The sequence below is a fragment of the Pipistrellus kuhlii genome, unplaced genomic scaffold (genome assembly GCF_014108245.1).
Source record: "Pipistrellus kuhlii isolate mPipKuh1 unplaced genomic scaffold, mPipKuh1.p scaffold_m20_p_1, whole genome shotgun sequence".
Classification (NCBI taxonomy): domain Eukaryota; kingdom Metazoa; phylum Chordata; class Mammalia; order Chiroptera; family Vespertilionidae; genus Pipistrellus; species Pipistrellus kuhlii.
In genome coordinates this window covers 124,904,599-124,928,558 of record NW_023425404.1, presented here as the reverse complement: position 1 = coordinate 124,928,558, position 23,960 = coordinate 124,904,599, and the positions used below count along the sequence as shown (strand labels likewise).

The window sequence follows — 23,960 nt, the reverse complement described above, 5'->3', positions numbered from 1 at the left end:
CTCTCAATATAAAATTGTATGGATTAGAGAAGAAAAATACCCAATCAAAAGCCCACAATAGTACATGCCTTGCTTCAAAAATTTCCCTGCGTATTTAGTCACCACAAAACACATTGTTTGTTCATGGTGACTTGCCACATGGAGGGGTTCAGAGGCCTTAATACAGTACAAAATGTGTGGGTGAGAGGGGTTTATATGAGAGTATATTTTTCTAAATTCCCTTTTGAAGGGTCTTCAAATAAAATCATTTAAAGCTGCCCTTTGCCATATTAATTAATGTAATAATTATTACATTATTATTTATTAATTATTACATTATTATTTAATTATATAAAAAATTAATTGGAAATTAGTCGTAACTTGTCTGTGGGCATGTTCCTAAAAAGATTTAAGCATTTATTAGAGCAGTGTATGTATGTATTCCATATCTGTGTGTATACGTGTGTACATAAGCACATAAATGTATGAAAAAACACACTTATGTTTCAAAATGTTATCCACTTAGGATAGTGTAAGGGACAAAGAGCCTGAATGTAGCAAAAAGACAGAGGAAGGGCTGATTCGCTGTCTGATTGGCTAGGACATCCACCTCCTTTTGCCATCTGACATCTGTGCTCATGATTCTGGAATCTTCAGACAGAAATGGGGGCCCACACATCACCCCCACTCATTCTTAGGCCTTTGAGTTTGGCCTGGAGCTCCCTTCCCATGGCCTGCTGTCTATAGGCTACAGTCCCTGTGACTTCTCAATCTTCGTAATCATGAACCAGTCTCTCAGAATAAATCTTTTTCTAAAAAATCTGTGTATCCCTTTGGTTCTACTTCTCTGAAGAACCCTGAGTAGCACAGATTTTTATATTTATATACTTTGAGATTTCTTGGCAGAATTTTATGGTTTCATTAACATAAATACAATATATATGCATGCTGTCTATTAATTTTCTTAGCTGATTAGTGACTCTGATGGCCAGCTGGCTGGGCTGCTCTTTCCTCAATGCTTTTGGGATTCTCTGAGGGGATAGATGAGCAATCTCAGCAAGGTGAAATTTTTACACTTCAAGCTCCTTGACACAGTGGACCAGGAACTTCCCAAAGCCACTGGGTAGCACTTGCTTTGTTTTCTTATTGCTCCCATAACAGGTGTTGGGCATCAAGATCTGGCCCTGGAATCTTCCATGTATCCTTCCATGTTAATGCCTCTGGGTTTCCACCAGTTACACTACCAGTAAATTTTAACATATCTGTCTGACTGGTGCCAGATGAATTTCCTGGTCCTCTTTTTGACGACCTTGGTTTTTACAAGGGTTCTGAGTCTGGCCATGGTGCTGAGTAGGAGATGATCGCCACCTTGGTAGGCAGTGCTGAGGAAGTGGTATTTGTATACTTTGATACATAAGGTATGCAAACGATAATGCTGAATCTCTCTTCAAAAAGAAAGCATTACTGTTCTGTCCTGTTGGCTATCAAATGTAGTTTTACTGAGAACCCCAGAAGGAAATGGCGAGTTAAATATTAGCAGCCGGGTATATGTAAAAGCTTGAACAAGAGGAAGAATGTGCCGTAACCGGTTTGGCTCAGTGGATAGAGCGTTAGCCTGTGGACTGAAGGGTCCCAGGTTCGATTCTGGTAAAGAGCATGTATCTTGATTGCAGGCACATCCCCAGTGGTGAGTGTGCAGGAGGCAGCTCATTGATGTTTCTCTCTCATCAATGTTTCTAACTCTCTATCCTTCTCCCTTCCTCTCTGTAAAAAAATAAAAAATATATATATATTTTTAAAAAGAGAGAGAAAGTATGTCATATCATGTGTTGTGCCTATGTCCTTTATAATAGTAACTACAGTGTGTGTGCCACCATGACATGGGGTCCAAAGGAAATAGAAATGCTCACCAATGTGTGATGCTGGAGACATATCTCCTGAATTCCATGGGGCAGGGGCTGGTCTGGGTTATGAATACAGAGAACAGTGTCAGACAAATAATAGGGGTGGAAGGAACCTGTTGGTTATAGCAAACTGAATAACATTTGTTCAGATGGCAGACAAAGTAATGGTGTCCCAAAGATGTCCATGTCCTCATCCAAGAGCCTTTGACTATGTTAGGAGAAATTAAGGGTTCAGATAGAATTGGCATTGTTAATCAGCTTACTTTAATATAGATTATCCTGGAACACTCAGGTGGACAAGTGTAATCACAAAGGTCCCCAAAATTAAATGAGAGAGCAAAAGAGGAAGTCCTACCTACGTGAGAATTCCATGAATGTCTCTTGCCTCAGAGGTGGGACAAAAAACCATGAGTCTCTAGAAACTGGAACCACCAGGAAACAAATTCTCTCTAGACCCTGATGAAGGCACCAGCCCTAAAGACACCTTAATTTTAACCCAGTGAGACCCATATTGGACTTCCAACCTACTATAGCAGCAAAAGAAAGCAAATCCAGTTCAGTTATCAGCAGTGTTTTTATAATGCATCCCCATAAGACTATAAAATCTATGTAGAGTCCTGTGGATGTAGCAATAGAAAGACTAAGTGGGCTTGAAAATGTTATTGTCTTAAAACAAAAAAATCCAGGTGAAATATTTAAAGTTTCAATAGTTTATTAAGTAGACTTCCAGCTTCCAGAAAGAGCAGACAGCTTTGTCCAACTAAACTCCTTATTTTCTTTAGTTTATATGAAGACATAGCAAACAGAGGCAATCAGATAGCTTGGAGAGCCTATCCTTAAAGGCAGTCATTAACAGGTGAGATGTAGGAGGTCTGGCACTTTTTCTGAGTGTACTCTCCACTCCATCTACAACTCAAGGCAACAGGCAGTCTAGCTGTCAAAGTGTCAGAGCATAGAGTTAGCTTCTGGTAGAGCAGCCAGAAATTTGCTTTGAGGTGAGATGAGAACCACCATGTAAATTCCATCCCAACATCTGGTTACTAAACTTCACATTCAGGGGGTCTCCAGCAGCCCAGTGCATAGGCAGGAGCTGCCAATTAAAGGATGAAGTGGGGATTCCATCTATGTGTCCATGTGTGCTAATTTTACCTAAGTACCCCCAAAAATAAATATAAAACAAGTATAAAGGCAATAAGCCATCAGGCATGGAGAGTGGGGGTAGCATAGATAAAGGAAAATGAAAGAACAGTTATAATGGTTGACACAGCATGCTATGTATGCAGGAAATCAATATACAATTTTGATATGTATACTTAATTTTTTTTACAATGAAAATATGTTGAACATTTATTAATAGTTCATAACTCTGGTTTGAGTAGGGGTCTGGGGGCATGATCATAAGAATTTCTAGGCACTTAACCACCCATCCACAAATACTATGGAAGTCCCCAAATCTTGTCCACTCTCCTTCTACAAACTGTTTCTTGGGTCCCTCCTGCCATGACATCATACAAGGTCATCTTTAACAACCGGAAATTATAAGTTACTTCTTATAACCTTTTTTTCCTGGTCATCTTTGGGAGCCATTGCCAACATCATGGCAACCTAAAATAGCCATGGTATAAAAGTCACCAAACTATGGACGGTCATTAAAACATTAGAAGGACTTATATGCATGCATATAAGAATAACCAATGGATGCAAAACATTGGGTGTGAGGGCATGTATGGGAGTGGGGTAGGAGGGTAATGGTAAAATACATATACATATAATACCTTAATTAAAAAATTAAAAATTAAAAAAAACTGATGGTTTAGTTCCTCAAAGGATCACTGAGCCCAATATGGAGACAACAGGATATGTTTTATGCCAAAATGAAACAAAGTAATCTCCCATCCAAGTCCTCCCCAAGTTGCTGTGGGGAAGCTCATAGTAATAGTTGGGGAGGAGGAATATAATGTCTACTAGATACGGCCTCTGCAGGACCTGGGTTTGGCTGTGAAGATACACTGGGTGTGCTCTCTTATCTTCTTTTTTTCTTCTCTATCCTTTCCCAGGTTAGGAGTTTCAGAAGAGCTTATGGAAAGTGCTCATGGCAGTAGTTCATGTTTACTCATAAAGTATCAATATTTGGCATTGTTGAGCTTCAGTATCAAACCACAGGGACCTTAGAAAGAAAGCTCTACTTGATCAATGTTTCTCAAAGTAAAAGTACTTTAAAATATTATCTCGAGTGGTCTTTGCTCTCTTAAATTCATGGTGGTTAAAATAGCCTGATAAGCAGAACAAAACACAAGTGAGCGATGATAATAATAATACAGCTTTCTGAACATCCAGCACTTAGATCCAGTAGTAGCTCCAGTCAGGACATGCTTTTTGCATGAGCTGTTTGCAGGAGCCACCAGGCAAGGTGTGAGTGGCAGAATGCTCGAACAGTGCTGTCTACATGCTAGCTTTGTGGGCAAGACATTTTTATGCCAAAACAATTATTTAGGCATCCCTTTCTTGCATAATAAATATGCAAGTCCTGAACAATCCTTGGAGGGGTAAGACAGGGGTTTCAGTGGGTGGGATGATGACAGCACATTCACACAGATCAGAAGTTGCCTGGTGTGAAAGGGCACAGAGTGGCTCCATTTGGATGAAGCAATGGGTCACATTACTTTTAAGGTGAATCATAAGTAAGTACTCTTGTGAACATTGTGAATATGTTGGAGCCATGATAATAAAAACAAGGGGGTTATCTGTCCCATTTATTTGGCTTTTGAGATTCACATCTTATCATATACAATGTGATAGCTGAAAATTTTTTTCTCACTATCTTCCAAGCAATCCTAATGTGATAAAGGTATCAGAATTGACAAAGTGGTTAAGGTCAGGCTCCAATGTGCTCTAACAATAACAACGACATGGAGGGAAGAACTAAGGAAGTCATGGTTGTTATTTGCAGTTTACTGCAAGGTCTTGATTTCCTATCATAATCTATTACAGATCTGTCATCCATGAACTTATTTCTATTAGAGTAAATTTTATTATTTTTTAATATATTTTATTGATTTTTACAGAGAGAAAGGGAGAGAGACAGAGAGCTAGAAACGTCGATGAGAGAGAAACATCAACCAGCTGCCTCTTGCACACTCCCTTTTGGAGATGTGCCCACAACCAACGTACATGCCCTTGACCGGAATCGAACCTGGGACCTTTCAGTCCGCAGACCAACGCTCTACCACTGAGCCAAACCGGTTTTGGCTATATTTTATTATTTTCATCAAAATAGCACATTCATGTTGGAAAAAAATCAAATAATATTAAAATATATGTATTAAAGATTACCAATACTATCCATATCCTGCCTTCCTTTCTTGGGCACACAAAAACTTAAACAAGTCATTATCCTGTGGTTTAGTAGGGTTACGCCACAATTTCTTATTATTGAAATGTCGTGTTGTTTGTAGTCTGAAGTGATACGGTTAAAAAAAAACCACATGACTCTTCAGCTCTTTTCTCCCCATCAAAGGGTCATTGGTGCACCTAAAAGCACCATACTGAGGTGGTGAGACAATGTTGGAGCCTACTGGGTCTCTGAGTCACCACACTGAAGGGAAATCCCCTAAAGAACTTTCTATCTGTAGAGTAATTGGGTGAAAAATAAACTCAAGTATGCTAAAACTGTGAGATTTCAGGGTTTAATTATTCATCCTACTTGACTAATCGTACTGTTTACATCACTATAAACAGCAGCTTCCTATCCTAGACCACCCATTACTACAGATAACATCATTGAGAAAAAACTATTTTTACCTTAACTTTTTGTAATATGTGTCTCATTTGTTTTACGTAATATACTTATATTGTTATTTTTGACTTATTATTTTAATCATTATTTATTAACTTCTCTAATGGCATCTGAAAATGCCCATCTTTTACCTGGTATACCCACACTTCCCATTTTTCCTTAAGAGTTATATGATAATTTGTGCATGAATCAGTAGAAAATAGTTGCGCTACTTTAATTGTGTAAATGTTAATCATTGCAGCACAAGTAGGAATCTATGATTACACTTGAATTTTTATAACATTTGTTTTTCTTGGAGCTAATAATCTTTTTTTTATTTGCTTAGTCATCTATATACTTATTCTTAATTTTTCAGCATATTAGTCCATGCTTCTCATTATTTTCCTAATACTCAATAGCAGATAATGTATCAATTCCATTTTGTTTCTCCCTCCTCAGCAGTTGGAACTTGCCACTCTTCAGTCCTGCCCTCTGCTCCCATTCTGAGGATGATTCAAGCTACTTTCTGAGGGAGAACCACAATTCCCAAGTCTTTCTTACATTGATAACCATTATTCTTGAAGCCAATACTGCAGTCACTTCCTAAGAAAGTGTGAATGGAAAGAAAATTAATAGTTTTCACAACATGAAAATAGCTTTATTTATTGCTCTTGCTTGTGTGATAGTCATGTGGGTACAGGAATTAATTTTGAGCTACCCAATTTCATGCTGATTTCTATCTGCATATGTGTTCTCCAACACTACACTCTCCCTAGAGGATATTCAATTCATCCTTGAGGTTCTAAAACTTTATTATTATGCTTCTCACTGGGTTTCTTTTTATTTTTTTCATTTAATAATTTTCTTTTTTTCACCTTTTCTGGAATTACCATTAGTTAGATCATGGTCTTCTGCATTGCCCCTCTAATTTTCTTTGTATCTCTTTCATATAGTAGGTGAGCGATGTCTTATTCTTTATTTTCAACTTTTTAAATTAATTTTGTTTTATTTTCTTTATCATATTTTTAATTTTTAAAATATTTCCATGAATTTATATGATGTTACTTATGATCTGATTGTTCTTTTGTTGAATAGCCTCTTATTCACTAATTTCTCCAAGCATAACAATTATAGCATTTTCTTCCCCCTTTATTATGTCTGTTTCCCATGGTTTGTTTTGTTTTTTCTGTTTAATTTGGTCTTTCTCTTTCATGTTTGGAAACTCTTTTTATGTCTTGTTACTTTAAGCTGTTTACTCTCTATTGAGGGTGAAGGCCAATATGTTGACTGAAACTTCTGTGGGTAGGGACCTCACAGTTTGGTGGATGAGTGTGAGCGGGTTTGGGGGTTCCTCAAAAGAAAATGCCTGGTATTCTCTGTGGCAGAATTCAGTTTCTCTAGCTTTTGTCCAGAGACAGATCTCTGTCCCCACTTGCTTGGGGATGCTTGGCTGATAGGATTGTGGAATTGGGGTGAGAAGGGAGCTAAAGGTACTACCATCCATCACACACTTGTTTATTTACCTTCTCCCCCATACTTTTTCCGATGACTCCAGCCTCCTTAACAACTCAGGGATCCTGCAGGTGAGGTGTCATTATTTTCTCAAACTTTCCTGCCCTGCAGGAGCTGGGTTTGGCTTTCTCCTGTTTGTGGATACAGGTGCCTTCATGTATCAGCTGAGCTGAACTCCTTACTGTTCATCTCATTCCTGCATTCTATTGTCCTCTTTCTTGCATTTGAGCTTTCTTATTGTTTACTCTCACTTTAGTGGGTATCCTAGGAAACAGGTTGAAAATGTCATCCCACCTGGAAATAAAGAGCTCCAAAGGATTGTCACTTACTTTGTAAACCAGTATTATTATTTTGTAGCAAAATTCACATCTTTCATGCTTAATAATATGACTCTGAGATTAGCAACCCTAGATTTAGTGAGCTAGTCTTATAAATTTAGACCACATTATTGTTTATTTTCCTAGAAATATAGCAAGAAACTAGAAATGGCCTTAAATACCATCCAATCCAACCTATTTACTTTGTAAGAGAAAACAAAAAGAGACTAAGGGAAGTTAAGTGCCAACTTTAATCAAAGAGCTGTTTATTGGCAGGTTCCAGAGAACATATAACTCTTTCACTAATAATCTAGTGTACTGTCTCTTATATCCTTAATTACTGTAAGCAGTGATTAGAATAAAGGATCTATTTTTCAGTTTTCAAATAAAAGCAATAGTGATATAAGACTTAATCCAACCCATTAATTTTATCTGAAAGACCAGTATTTCAAAGTAAGGTTTTTGGTTAAATAAAATATAGTAGCTTCCTCAAAATCATGAGAAATATAACTATAAGATGAATTTTATAGAGTGTCTCTATGTAGCTATTACTAAATTGGTTATTAAGCACTGATTTGGGAGTTTTAAAGAATTTCAATGACCACTAAAAGACCTTCATGTAATCATCTTCACATTTGTGCTGTTTGTTTGTTTTTTCCCACCTAAGCAGCTACTTAGACAGCCTCAGTACACAGTGCAGAAAATATGGAGACATAATAAGAAAGTCCATTTTCACAAAACAAACAGCAGGAAAATGGTCAAACTAGTTTGTGATGCCATTACAAACTTCAAACAAGCTGTTTCAAGATGGCCACCATCTAAAGACATGAAAATAAGCCTAAAAATGTGTTTGTGGACGGCTGGTGGGGCCTTGCCAACCCAGTGCAATGACCTCTGAGCTCCATCAGCCACAATCCCCATGGCCCCATTTGGTCTGTGCAACAATATGAAGCTGCAGTTCATCTCCTGTGGATTCTCTTCATTCACCTTCCCTTACATGTCTCCCACAGAGTCAACCATCAGACCTCATTTTGCACCTGACTTGAGTTTTCTCATTCTCTCCCACTGTTGCAACCACCACCTACAAACTGAGGACACTACAATATATGCAGTAATTAGCATTTTTGAGCACTTTCTATTACCAGACCTTATGCTGAATATTTTGTATACATCATCCATTTCAATTCATATTTTTTTCCTGGGAACCAAATACTATTATTATGCATCATACCATACACCAAAAAGATTATAGGTTTGATTCCTGGTCAAGATACATACAGGAGGCAATGGGTCAATGTTTCACTCTCATATTGATATTTCTCTCTCTCTCTTTCTCCCTTCCTCTCACTCTAAAAAAATTAAAAGAGGCAGCTGATTGATGTTTTTCTCTCATCAATGTTTCTAACTCTATAGCTCTCTCCCTTTCTCTCTGTATAAAATCAATAAAACATATATATATTTAATGTAAAAATAAATAAATAAATAAAAATGTCCTTGGTTGATTATTGGGGGGTGGGGAAGGGAAGCGTGGAACCATCAAAAGTCAGCAAGAGCCTCATTAGCCGAGGCCCAGCCTGTCCTGAGACTACAGAAAGGAGTGGCAGATGAGGTTATGCAGTAGAAGCATCAACACCACCCTTCTAGTCCATGCTGAAGAGTTAGACAGAAGAAGCCCATAAAGGGTTTGAACTACAGGGTGTGTGTTCTGACTCATCTTTAGCAGAATCAGAGGACCTGAAGTGGACAGTGCAGTGGATGAGGACAGGAGGGAGGTTGCAGCAAGATGAGATTCAGATAATCTAGTGTGGGTGGAAATATGTGAGTAGATATGAGAGATAAACACCTCAGACCTAGAATTGGAGGAAGAAGAACAGAAGACCTGGTGAGAGTAACATTCTGAGGCAAAACCCACAATTTGAACCGCTAATATCCGGTGCAATCCCTGTGTATCCCCTGCTCCCCAATTGTATTCAGTTCATCAACCAGGAAATGAGCTAATACCTCCACTTTGCCGTATAACCATGGGCTCTATGCATAGGTACTATGAAAAAATAAGTTGAAACGAATAGAAAGTGAGAAAATAACAAGCAAAATGTAGAGGTCGGTGAAGGGTTCCAAGGGGGGGGGGGGGGGAATATATATATTCTCAAATAAATTAGAAAGAAATTGGAATTATGAAGGGTAGGGATATAATGGAGAGCTGACAAAGAAATAATGGTGAGTGAATAATTAATGTTAATATGAACCAAAGATAAAGTGTGCACCTGCCCTACAATGAGCCACAATTAGAAGTTAGGACTCTCAGGGCTCAATGACTGTTAGGAAGACAGGATGATGTAAAGAAAAACCGGATGTTTGAACAAAATTCTATTTTTATGACCAAGAAGCAAAATCATACTTCTAGAAACCTTTTAATTTTGATCCACTTTTAAAAATTCAAATGGATTAAGATATAGAGGAAGAATTTAGGACCAAGTCTCCTCATACATAAAATGAGGGGGCTAGAATATTTTTGCATAAAAATATCATTTATTAATTACAAACATAGACTTCAAAGAATAAAACAAAGGAGAATAAAAAAGGAGAATAAAAAAGAAAAAGCAAATAAAGTAATGGAGATAAAAAGTTCTTATCCCACTGTTATCTAACTATAAAATTAATTTGGAAATTATGACATAAAAGAAGGTCACCTTGCCCCATGGGAAAAAAGGGAATATCCATTATCTGTTCTTAGGGTACCAGCAGAAACAGACTTACAACAGGTAGGAAAACCTGTTAGCAAAGGTTGTTAGATGGCCGCTTTCACCTGTCAAGAGTTGAAGAGGATGTATTAGTCAAAATGGTGAGCTGACGTTAACTGTCAAAAATGACCAAGACTGATCTGGCTTCAGAGCAATTTTCGCTTTCCATTTCTACATATCAAATATATGCGAAATTGAATGTTACCAAAAACGTTCCGCCTCTCATTACTTGTCATAGGAATTGTGTAGCTTTGCATCGGCAGTGAAAGAGGAAAGACTGGATTACGGTGATGAGAAAGAGGATAGGATGAGACGTGTTCAGCATGTCCTGGGCCTCTCCTGTAAGGTAGACACTTCTCCCCCTGATCTGAGCTTTTGCTCTACATGGTTTCAGTTTCCCACAGTCAATTGCCTTTAGAAAATAATAAATTAAAAATTTCAGAAATTTATAGGTTTTAAATTGTATACCGTTCTGAGTAGGGCGATGAAATCTCTCACCACCCCTTTCCCTTCCCTTGTTTCCATCATCTCCACATAATCTACACTTCCTGCCCACTAGTCCTTTGGTTTAGGAGTTCAACAATGGCATTGTCACAGTGCTTGTGTTCAAGTAACCCTTATTTTCTTTAATAATGCTACGTTTATGTAACTCTTATTGCAGCATATTTTTTTTAAATGTTCTATTTTATTGCTAGCTATTATTCTTAATCTCTTACTATGCTTAATTTTCAAATTAAACTGTATCATAGATGGTTATGTACAGAAAAATACATAGTATATGTAGGGGTTTGTGTTATTCATGGTTATAGGCATCCATGGAGGATCTTGGACCATACCCCTTGCAGATAAGGGGTATGACTATAATTACAAAAACCAGTAAGACACAGAGACGTACACTCAGAAAGGTTCCACGTGTGTGGAGAAGCCAGGACTCTACCTGAATACTGCATGTATAACACAGGCCCCCGACCCCCACCTCCCACTAGCCACTCTCCTTTCTAGGCCTCAATCATCAGAGTCACAAAGAAAGAGATTGATGATAATCAGTCATTACTGAGCTCCTGCTATTTGTCACAAAATATTTATCTGCTTTGCAAATAAATAATAAAAAAAAGAAAAACACTAACAATTTTGAAGGGTTGCTGATAAGAGAAGGGAGAAAAGAAGTAAAAACTAGAAGGAAAAATGGACTTGTCTGTATGCATTTCATTTTCTTATTTTAAGAATGGGAACGTGTAAACATAGCACCTAATTTTAAAAATCAAATTGAATCAAATAAGGAGAAAAGGCACCAAAGCAATATCTAAAACTATCAAACACATTGGAAACCCATTAATCAATGCATTTCAAGCTGGGGATTTCACCACAGAGAGAATTGCTTCCACTGACTTTATGTATTTTTTATTGTTTAAAGTACTACACATAGTAGTACATATATCTCCTTCTCCCTCTCCCCCCCCCCATTGACTTTCCCCCAGCCTTCCCTACCCCCTGTCACATGCACACAAGCACAACCAACGGACACAAGACATGGGGTGGGGTGGGGTGAGAGTGGGGGAGGGATGAGGGCATCCATGACTTTAAAATGCAGTGTTTGAATTGCAGAGGGAATGTGGGGGGAAGGTAATCTACCAAAGACCTTGTATGAATATGTATATATGCATAACCCATGGAGACAGGCTGGAAGGGGCCCAGAGGGTATGGAAAGGGGACATATATAATACCTTCAACAATAAAGAATCATCTTAAAATAAATTTTAAAAATGCAGTGTTTTACCTGCACATCCCTTGTGTTAAGAAAGCATGAGAATCACAAAGAAATCACCAAGAGCATCCGGAGCCCTGGTTAGTAATAACTGGAACAGTGTTATTCTGAGACTCGTCTGAATGCTATTTGAAACTATTAGGATAAAAGACCATGCCATTAGAAAGAAAGGTTTTCACAAAGTTATAGACAATGTAAAATAAATAAATAAATAAAAATAAAAAATAGGTGAAAGCCTTACCATCTTTGGCTGGATTGGCTGTATCTGTAGGCGCTCATGACTTACAACTGGTCAGCAAGAGGACAGGCTGCCAGCCACACAGGAACCGCCCTGCTCAGGATCTTGTTTAGAGAGGGGCTCAACCTTGGTGGGCTGTTGTTGTCAGAAGAAACTCAGAGAAAGAAGTGTGGTAAGTCCATGATGAAGATGTTTTGGTTTGCCAAATCCCGAACACTAAAACACTAAGCGCTGATGAGGATGTGGAGCAACAGGGACCCTCATTCATTGCTGGTGGGAAAGCAAAATGGTACGGCCACTTCGGAGAACTGTTTGGCAGTTTCTTACTGAGCTAAACATTTTCACCCTACCAACCAGCCATCATGCTTCTTGGTTTTTACCCAATGGCACTGAAAATATGTCCACATAAAAGCTATACACAGATGCAGCTTTACGCATAATTTCCAAAACATGGAACCAACCAAGATGTCCTTCAGAATAAATAATGGTACTACAGATAATGAGCTCTCAAAACATGAAAAGATATAAGGAAACTTAAGTGCATGTTACTAAGTGAAAGAAGCCAATCTGAAAATGCTACAAACTGTATGATTCCAACTAAATGACATTCTGGAAATGGCCAAACTACAGAGACAGTAAAAAGATCAGTGGTTGTCAGGGGCGGTCAGAGAAGGGAAGGATCATCAGGTGGAGCACAGAGGATGGATTTGGGGCAGAGAAACCACTCTGTGTAATAAAATAAATGGGTACATGTCATGTTACAGTTGTCCAAACCTATAGACTGTACCACACAAGCATGACCATAATGTATGGACTTTAAGTGCTGATGACCTGTCAATGTAGGTACATTGTAAAAAATGTACCACCTGCTGAGGATTTTGATGGAGGTGGAGAGTATAAGGGAAATCTCTGTACCTTCCCCTCAATTTTGTTGTGAATCTAAAATTACTCTAAAAAAAAAGTGTTTATCTTTCTCCAACTGACTTATTTTGCTTAGCATAATGCTCTCCAGGTCCATCCATGCTGTTGAAAAGGAATTCCTTCCTTTTTACAGCAGCATAGTATTCCATATAAGCATAACCAATGGACACAGACACCAGGGGGGTGAGAGCATGAACTGGGGGTGGGAGAGTGGGGGATAAGGTCACATATGTACTAGTAACACCTTAATCAATAAAGAAAAAGAAAAGTTTGTGTTTACTGCACAGGAACCCCAGTGGGAGCTGATGGGCAGTGTTCTCAGATGGACTGGGCTTGAGTGGCAGGGCTTCCAGGGGGCAGGTGGCTGAGCTGAGGAGAGCTACATCTGCTAAGTTCCAGGTGTGGCCTCCGGCATGGCATGTTCTGTGGCGATCCCCTCAGGTACCCCTGACTGCTTGTCATTGGGAAAAAAGTGGCGATGAGAGCCATCCTCGTAAAAGTGCACGTCTGGGGACGGAGAGGGCACTTTTCCTGCAGAGCCTCCATGCCGACCACGCGCCTTGTGTTTTAAGACAAAAACAAACCAGATTTTCTATCTCAGAAAGAAGTCTTTTACATTAAGATAAAATGAAACGTTCCTCTTTCCATCAAAAGAGCCTTCCATTTACCACATAAAATGCAGAAGGGGAGCAATTTTAAATGTGAAAGCCTTAAACCTGCTCTTTTCACTTTCACAGATAAAAATCCATTATTTCCCGATAACATATTGGCTGGAGTGAAGTAAAACAAGACGTGATTGGAACTGAAAGCCATCCAGTTTTATTTTCCCCGCTTCTCTGATGTGAAGTGAAGCCTGGCTGCATCCAGATGAAGGCTCCAAGCAAAGGCTGGCATCTCTCATGGCTCCAGGAAGTGATCTCTGTGAGGGGAAAACAGCCCCTTTTCAGGAGATAGCAAGGACCAGGCAGACAGGATCAATGCCACAGAAACAGTTGTCACATAGTGACCTATGATCAGGGACCTCCATAGAGAAGAGCTTGATTATTTGAACATATCATAGTGTTAATAATCGTGGGGCTGCATTTGCAGCCTAGTTTGTACTTTTACAGTATGACATTTGAAAGCTTGAGGTAATTTTGAGTATCTGATTAGGTGTTTGAAATGCAATTTGTATCATTTGCCTTGAACAGCAGCCTTTTCATTTAGCAACTATTGAGACAAGTGGGTGTGGGGAGAAACATAACCTCCAGAAAGTCTCAAGAGTCAGTGTCTATCATCTTTCATCAAAAACAGCATAATTTGTTGGAACATCGTCCCATAGACCAAAAAGGTTGTGGGTTTGTTTCCCAGTCAGGACACATCCCCAGTTTGCATGTTCATTCCCAGTGGGAGCACGTATGAGAAGCAACCCATGGATGTTTCTCTCTCAAATTGATATTTCTCTCTCTCTCTCCCTTTCTCTCTCTCTTAAAAATAAATAAAAAATACCATAATCCTATATGGTCAGTATATCATAATACCTTGATAATTAACAGATTGTTCTATAACCTCTAAATTGGTTTGAGGCCAACCCTTCTAGGAATAACTATACTGGGACCCTGTCCATGAGGGCATAGCTCAGCTATACTATTTGGGGTGTGGCATGCTTTCCAGTGAATGTAGTGTCCCTGAAAATGTCCAGTTTACCAACAGTGGATTCTTTTTTTTTTTTTTAAATCAATCTTTATTGTTCATATTATTACAAAGGTTCCTCATTTCTGCCCCCCTCCACCAGGTTCCCACCCCACCCTCCACCCCCTCCCCATCCCCAATTGTCCTCATCCATAGGTGCACAGTTTATGTTCAGTCTCTTCCTCCCTCCCTTTCCCCAATAGTAAATCCCTTTTCAGATAGTAAATCTGTTACTTAGCATTTTCTCATATCAATAATACCTCCACATGCCCAATGATACACTTCACACAAAAGACATTTCCAAATAGGTCAACCAGCCTCATCCAGGCCCCACCCAAGGCACTCACAGATCAACACCCCAGCGCTATACTAACTCAACACATCCAGATCAAACCCTCATCACTTGATTCAGCAGACCCTCAAGTTCCTGCAAAAGTTTCCAGCCATGTCTGAGAGGCAGCCATGGGGCAGGGACAGGCAAGGTGCGAGCTGCTCCGGGCCTGGCTGCTCCCGGCCTGGCCTCTGTTGCTCTGATTCGTTCCACAACCAGCTGCTCCGGGTCTGGTCACTGCCGCTCCCGACCTAGTTGCTCTGGACTTGGCTGTTGCTGCTCCAGGCCTGGCTGCACCCGACCTGGCTGCTCTGGGCCCGGCCGCTCCGGGCCTAGCCACTCCCAGCCTGGCAGCCGCTGCTCCGGGCCTGGCCACACCAGACCCGGCTGCTCCGGGCCCCAACAGTGGATTCTTTTTGGAACCTATTGTAGAAGAAATCAGGTGAAATTTGTGTCTCTGGAAGAAAAACAAATCAACAAAAAACATCGGGACCACTGGAAAAGCTTGTTTGCTCTGAGCCAATCCTTGTGGAGGAGTAAGAGTTACAACATCTGTCAGTTACCAAAATTGGAACCCATCCTTAGTGCCCATGAACACCTGAAGAGAGGTAGAAATGTATAAGGCTGGTTCTTAAAGAGAAACAGACAACTACAGAAGCTGGATTCTGTACCACCACAGTTGTGCTAACACACACATGTGCACACACATGGGCACACACCCCATCTGGTCCTTCTTGTCCACTGCAGGCTCTCTGGTGCCTTCACATAGCCCGTGGCTTTGACCAGGTTTGGGAAGCCACCCAATGTCTTCACTAGCAGAGAGGTGTGGACAAGGAACCCAGAAGGCTGGTGACCCTTGAGCTCTGGCAAAGCTCAGGCTGTACACCCACTGTTTAGTCCAGACAAAGCTAAAGCAACTTCCACACCAGACAGTCATGTAAATCCTTATTGATAAAACAGTCTACCTGTTAGTGGAAATTGTCTGCCTAAGGGATACAGATATATCCCAAAATTGAATAAAAGGATGGCAAGGCCAGAGCCCAAGAGGAGTCCTTCCTCTTGATCTGGGCTCCTGCCTGGTCCTCCAATATTTCCAAATTATTATTTCTTATCTTGTCTTTTTCATTTGCATGTGGCCCCTCTTCCAGAGCCTGAACCCTGAGCCATGTGGGATATGGGACTTCACAACCAGGGAGGAGCAAAAAGAAGGGTTTTCTTTTCCTTTGGATTATTCTCAGTAATATCTAATCTGATAAGTCAAACCCACATTTTTAGTAAGTGGATTCTTTCCTTTTGAGTAATACCTATATTTTATTCTTTAGTGATTATATAAATTATTGTGACCCACTACCATGATGCTAATGATAGAAGTTCTGGGCAATCTGCTTACAAAGATTTTTGGGATAAATGGAGACATAGGAGCCTTGTTTATCAAGTCACACAAATAGATATAAATTAGAACCTAAATCCATCTTGAAAATTGGTAACTTAGAGGAAATGGTTTTTATTTTCTAATATAACCAAAGAACTTTAGTTATAAATTCTTAGTATGGTCCAACCCAATCTGAAAATCAAGAGCTGATAACAGAAAACACACACACACACACACACACACACACACACACACACACACACACATACACACACACACACACACACACACACACACACACACACACTCTAGGGCCCAGTACATGAATTTGTGCACCTTTAAAGGAACTGTGGGCCACCAGGCTGTTGTGGGCAAAAGGGCAGGTCTCAGCCCATCCTCCATATCCCCACCTGACCCCCTAGTCCCCTCTGCTGGCAGCCTGCTCCCACTGCCGCCACTCCCACTTGCTGAAGGCATGCAATGATTGGGGCTGGCTGGTGACAGCAGCAGATACAAGTGAGGCTGCACCATTAGCAGGTGCAAGCAGTGGCTGCTGCCCTGATCACCCCGCAGGAGCAAAAGGAGGTGGAGAAAATTTTAGGGACAACCAGGGCTGGCAGCCACAGTTAGCACCCACTAACAGCACTGAGCAATCAGGACCAGCGCTGGGCGCCAGCAGCAGGTGCAAGCAGCAACTCCAATGCTGGCTATGGGTGGTAGCACTGGGTGGCACCAAGGAGCATGGGAGCAAAAAATTTTTAGTAACCACCAGAGGTTCACCCCAATGTCCAGACTGTACCCTTGCCTTGGTCTGGTGCCCCCACTCACCTAGCTCCACATCCTACTGTGGCCAATGCCCACCATGTTCTGTCCTCTGCCACTTACTGCCAATGCCTGCCATGTTCCACATGTGCCCCCTGGTGGTCAGTGCACATCATAGCAACTGGTTTGTTTGGTTATTCCGTTGTTTCCTCATTTGTTCTATTTGCATATTAGGGTTTTATATAGAAAGATATTTTAAACTATAGATTTTTTTATTTGTTTGTTGTTTGTTGTTATTGTTATCATTGTTTTGCATGTGGGTAGAACTACAATAAGAAATTAATAATTCACTGAAGCTATAATAACTCTTAAATAGCTTGAGCTGTGATGGTTAATGTCACTTGCTAGTTGAAAATTCTGATCAAATTAGAGGATATTTGGTCAAGAACAGGAGTCACTAGGCTGAGTGGTGGCTGAGTTGGTGATTTGGCCATGTAAACTATCAGGTGGACAACTGCATAATTGATCCATTTAGATAAGCAGAATTTATCCCAATACAGGATATCATCATATCCTCCATTTCCCCACTGACCACAACATCCATATATTTATATTGCCTGGTTAGAAGCTACCAGGTCAAGCTATTTCACAAGAATAAATTCTATTTACTTGTTCTTTTTAATGGGAGCAACATAGTTTAAAAAAAAAAAAAAGTATTTTGTTCAAAAGAATATGCTACCTCACCACCCCATAGATCTTTACTCTGTTCCCTGTGTGCTCTATCATTACTTCTGTCATTATCTCTTCATGGCTTTCCTTGACTCAAAGTGGCTGACACGGCTCCGTAAGTTGGAGACATATTTGGCAGGAAAGAGCAGACTGAGTTGAAAAAACATATTTTATGGCAAACACTAAAAATACTTTATTCCCAAGAGAAAATTGACCCTGATGACATAAAGAGAAACAATAACAACAGTTCATGAATCAAATTAACAGGATAATTGACAAATCTCCACTTCATTTTGAGTTATGACATGGGGATCTGTTCTATTTTGCTGTCCTAATGATCAATACCATTTGCTACAACAGAATCAATCCTGACACAATCCTCAGCAATCGTTAAGGTGGCCAAAGTGACCAAATCAATGTAATGACTCCACGTAGTGTTACTTTTTCTTTTAATATTGGTGTGTGACCTATACCTATTTCACACTTGTTGCATCTATTACAGAATTTCTGGAAACATGCTTGCTGTACCAGAAACTGGCGCTGAGTTTGCACACTTATCACCTCTACCCACTGCCATCACCTGCAGAAACCCTGATACACATTTGCACTTACAGTTATGAAGGTCTTGATTTAAGGCTAACACCGCTCAGAAAAAAATGTATTCCTAAACCTTGATTATTTTCTCAACATCCATGTGTGTTATGCTGAGGTTAGTGGCTATGTGAAAGTGAAAGAAGATAGAAAAAGAATATGGTGAACACAAAAAAAGAAAATAAAAAGAGGGGAGAGAGAGAGAGAGAGAGAGAGAGAGAGAGAGAGAGAGAGAGAGAGAGAGAGAGGAAGGGAGAGAGGAAGGGAAGGAAGGAGGGAGAGAGGGAGGAGGGAGGGAGGGAGGGAGGGAGGGAAGGAGGGAGGGAGGGAGGGGAGGGAGGGAGGGAGGGAGGGAGGGAGGGAGGAAAAAGACAAAGGGAGGGAGGAGGAAGGGAGGAAGGAATTTAGATCTGGCCAATTTCATTGTAAAATATTTCAAAAATAACTGTGACTCTAGGTATTTAATCACTTGCTCATATAAGAAAGATGGTAGCTCAGATGTTTGTAAGGTTATCCCAATATAGCAAGGTTTTGGGTTCAATTCCCATTGAGGGCAAGTATAAGAACCCACCAATGAATGCATTAAGTAAATGAAACAACCTCTCTCTCTCTCTCTCTCTCTCTCTCTCTCTCTCTCTCTCTCTCTCACTCTCATATTTGTTTTTTTAAAGAAAAAAAGGAAGGAAACATTAGGGATGGCTTTCTCCCTGAGAGCAGAGTGGAATAAGGATGTATAAAGATACAAGGATGTGGAGAGGTGTGTTTAGCCAGCTCCCCTGAGCCCCTTTGCCATGAATAGCAGAGGCTAAAGCCAGAACTTGGCTGGCAGGAGCCACAGAGGGTGAGTCTGCAACTGATCAAAACCAATCCATCACACAGCAAGTGTTTCTATGGTGATGGCAGTAAGCTACAGATTTAAGGATTATGGGAAGAGAATCTGGACCACCAAAGGGGAAAAGAGAGCAGAAAGAAAGGTGCCAACAAGCATTGGAGTCTCTGTGGCTAAAGAGTATTGATTTCTGTATCATAATAATCTTCACATTTTCTGAAAAGGGACTTAAATGAAGCCAAACTGAGCTGTTTCTGTAAACATTTTAATTTACTATTTAATGAAAAAGATGCATGATAGCTCTTAAAGTTAAACACAAACAGAGGTTTGCAAAACACAACCTGCAAGCCTTATAGATCTTTTAGGAAAGTGCCTGTCGAGCATTACTTGCTGATAAAGTTTATGGCCAAGATTTGGCAGTCATTCTTAGTTCCTATTTTATATTTTGACGTTAGCATTAAAGATAGCCTTTGCTACTAAGATCTTATTTTCCTCACCTCTTGGATAGATGCCATAGGCAGGACCAAAAATTGAAGCAACACATTGATTAAACTTTTCATTCAAACAAGGATTCAGGACCAATAGTCTGAACTTATAAGTGTCCTTGTAACAATTATTTTGGAGCTCAAAACACAATTGAACAAGACATTTGGAGAGCCACTTGTACATTTTTCCTGGAAAAATAAATTTAAAATATCTCTATGACATGTCATCTCTAAGGGAATAAAAGCATACTTGTATGTTTTAAATTATTTTCAAAACATTCAGGCAGCCATGGAAATTTCAAAAAGACCAATACACACTTGTAAATCATTTCCCGTATAAGTGTGAGTTAGAGCCCTTTCATTATATGGATTTTCTCAAAGCATATTTTATTCCTTTCAATTTCCACTGTACCTTAGAATTTCCTAAGGTAGCATACCTTCTTAATTGTAGGAAAGTTCACTCTGCATTTTTTTCTTTTGAGTTTGCAGTATGTGTCAGTAGCAGAAGAAACATCACAGAGTACACAAAAGGGAAATACAAATTTTCTCAGGGGTATGATCTTTGGTACCTCTCCTCATCTCCCCCAGGCAGCATTCTTTCCTCTTTCCTTCCTTCTTAGTTGAGCCAAGGGGACCCTGATTCAACACACACAGATTGGGCACTTACCTGTCTAGCCTCTTGCTGGGTCTTGGATGTAGAGGTCAGTAAGCCACCATCCTGCTTTGAGCTGCCTACAGACCAGGAGACACCGCCTCTTCAGAAGAGTCGATAGCTGCCTGCACATTTCTTCATGACACTTCTCAACAAACAGCAATTACACAGTGACTTAGGAAGCATTTGGTTGAATATTTGTTTTGTTTTTCTGTTCTCCAAATCTGCTCTTGGAACTGTTGTCCCACATTACCTACACAAGAGACTGACCCAAAACAGGAAAGTGGTAAATAACAGCTGACAAAGTGATGCTATAGACTAAATGTTTGTGTCTCTCCAACATTCATATGTTGAAATGTAACCCCTAGTGTGATGATGTTTAGAGATAGGGCCTCTGGGAGGAGGTGAGGCCATAAGGGTGGAGCTCCAATGACCCCAGGAAGCTCTCTCACTCTTCCCACCATCTAAGGTCATAGCAAGTAGATGCCATCTCTGAACCAGGAAGCAAGTCCTCACCAGACACTGAATCTGCCAGCACACTGAGCCTGGACTTTCAGCCTCCAGAACTGTGAAAAATAAATGTCTGCTGTTTGTGAACCACAAACTAGAAAATCCACTTCTAGAAATCCTTCTTAAAGAAAAATCAAGAGATATATAAGAAATGAATTATGAGATTTTTGTTATGAAACAACCCTATAAAATTACTTATAAAAATTATTTAATAATAGACACTTTGTTTATCTATGCACTGAAATAGATGTAGCCTTTCCAAGTGAAACTTTACAATCTTAATTAATGATGTGAGAAATTCTCATTAAATATCTTAAGTCAAAATAGCAGTTTGCAAATCAGAGATAATCACTGCTAAAATTTTTATTGGGTTTTCTCCACATATATACATATACTTTAAAGATATATTTGGTTCCTATTTATCTCTGAATGGAAGGAAGTAATATTATTATTTTTATAATTATATTTGTGATCAGAAGACCTATATGCAAATATAAAATAACACGCTGGAGAAAGATGGACCTGAGTTTTGAGAATATTTTTCTCAGTCTTCCCATCTGTGAAAAAAATGGAAAAAGGAGAAACAGAGGAAGTACCATTCTGCTCACATCAGCCACGTAAGTTTAATGTCCCAGGTATGGCTTCTTGGTCAGCTTCCTTCTCCCTCTGCAGACAGTCTCTAGGAAATTCCTGAGAGCCCTGAAATCAAGACTATGTGCAGCCCTTGCCTGCTTGGCTCAATAGAGAGAGCCTCAGACTGTGGACTGAAGGGTCTCAGGTTCAATTCCAGCCAAGGTCACATGCCTGGGTTGCGGGATCTATCCCCAATAGGAGGTGTGCAGGAGGCAGTCGATCAATTCTCTCTGATCATTGATGTTTCTATCTCTCTCTCCTTCTCCCTTCCTCTCTGAAATCAATATAGAAATTTATATTTTAAAAAAAAAGACTATGTGCAAACCAGTGACTCACAGATCTACATGCCTGGCCTAGAACTCTTTGGTGAGTGACAGACTGCTTCCAGCTAAAAATTCAAGCTCCTTAGAATGACCCTTACGACCTTCAATGACCTTGTCACTGCATTTGTTATCTATATCATCACTTACCACACACACACACACACACACACACACACACCCTGAAAGCTCCAGCAGCACTAATCTACATTCATTTCTCTTGATGAGCACTATTTCATGTTCTATTTCAGGATACATACCTGGGAGACATACACATAAATGTTCATAAACAGCAGTGTTCAAAAGAGACAAAAAACACTGGGAGAGACAATAAATATCCATTAATAGCAGAATGAGCAAATAAATTATAGGATAATCATGTAACAGAATGGACTAGAGAAATAAAAATAAATAGACTACAACTACCTACTCAAAAATAAAATGTTTTATTAATAACATGAGTCACAAAATAGCACAGTATATTCCACTTCCATAAAGGTCAAAACCTGACAGTCTGTGGCTTAGGGGTATCTGGTGTATGTGCATGTGTATGTGTTGAAAAGATGGAGAAACCAAAGGGGTATATGGGGTCAGCACAAAGGACCTTATAGAAACTGGCAGAGTGCATGTCCACTCAAACTCATTAGTGATGCTATGCATGTTCACCTAATAATATTCTTCCATACATTATTCTGCAGGTATAATATATTAAACTTCTCTTAATGCTTCCCCCCCCAACACACGCGCACACACACACACAAACTAAGATGGAAAAACAGAAGAGTATCTTAGAAAAGGGAATTAGCAAGTTTTAATGTACTAAGACCTTGCCGTGGACCAAGAACCGGAAGGAGACCAATGTGGTGGCTGTGTCCCAAGTGAGACAATAGATTGAATAAACACTCTGAAGTTAGAAATAGGTTTTTATGACCATGATAAGAAAAAATAGATATTTCAAAAAAGATGCTTATATTTGTGGCATGAGACTGAGCAAATAAAGAAATTATTTGTGTGGATGAAGAAGATTGAAAGAACAGATAGAGAGGATGAGGAAAGACACATGATGCAGTTTTGAACAAGGTAATTTTAATATGCCCATAACCCAACCCAAGCAAGCACCAAGTAAACAGGTTTGGGTCACAGCACGCATGTGGGCTGATATACCAGTTAGTTTGAAAGAGTTGGTTAGTAGATATTTTTTAACACAACTTATACTACCTAACTATAGTACAATTAATTTAGGAATGAATCATAAAATATCTAAAAACAAACCAAACTATTTCAAAAGTTTAAAATACATAGATATTTTATTACTCGAGGAGGAAATTGTGTCAATGAAAAATACTTAGGACTGGAGTACAGTAAAAAGATAAAAAAAATTGTAGATGCTGCTGAAGCACTACTTAGAGATTTAAACTTAAATGTTCACATAGAAAGGAAGAATGGCAGAAAATTGATGAGTTAAGCTTTCAACTTCAATGTATGCCAAAGAGCAGGCAAAGAAGCTCTAAGAAAATAGAGAATAGAGAATAACAACAAAAGGGGCAGAAATCAATAAAATAGATAACAATACGAAGACACAATAGAAAGCAATAAAGGGCAGAAAATTGTTTGGAAGTATATATTCCAAACTATTAACAGAAGCTGCCTCTCTGGAAAGGAGAGTGAAATTGTGATCAGAGTGTTGGGTTAACATAGAAAAGGGAAACTTTTATTTTATATCATATATATGACTTGCTACAATTTGTATCATATTCTTGTATGTAATTTTCATTTTATAGTAAAAACATTTAAATTTATTTTAATATTACAAATAAATATAAAGTGAATAACACATTCTACATGTTCCAAAAAATGTTCATGAAAATGAAGAAAGAATAATGTTAAGAATGCATAATTATGTCTACACATCCTTTTAATGAA

At 39.3% G+C, this 23,960-nt stretch overlaps 1 pseudogene; it reads right to left on the bottom strand.

The window, feature by feature from the left end:
• Nucleotides 1-818: 818 nt before the first annotated feature.
• LOC118720250 lies at nt 819-1,321 on the bottom strand (annotated as a pseudogene).
• Between the last annotated feature and the right edge of the window lie 22,639 nt (nt 1,322-23,960).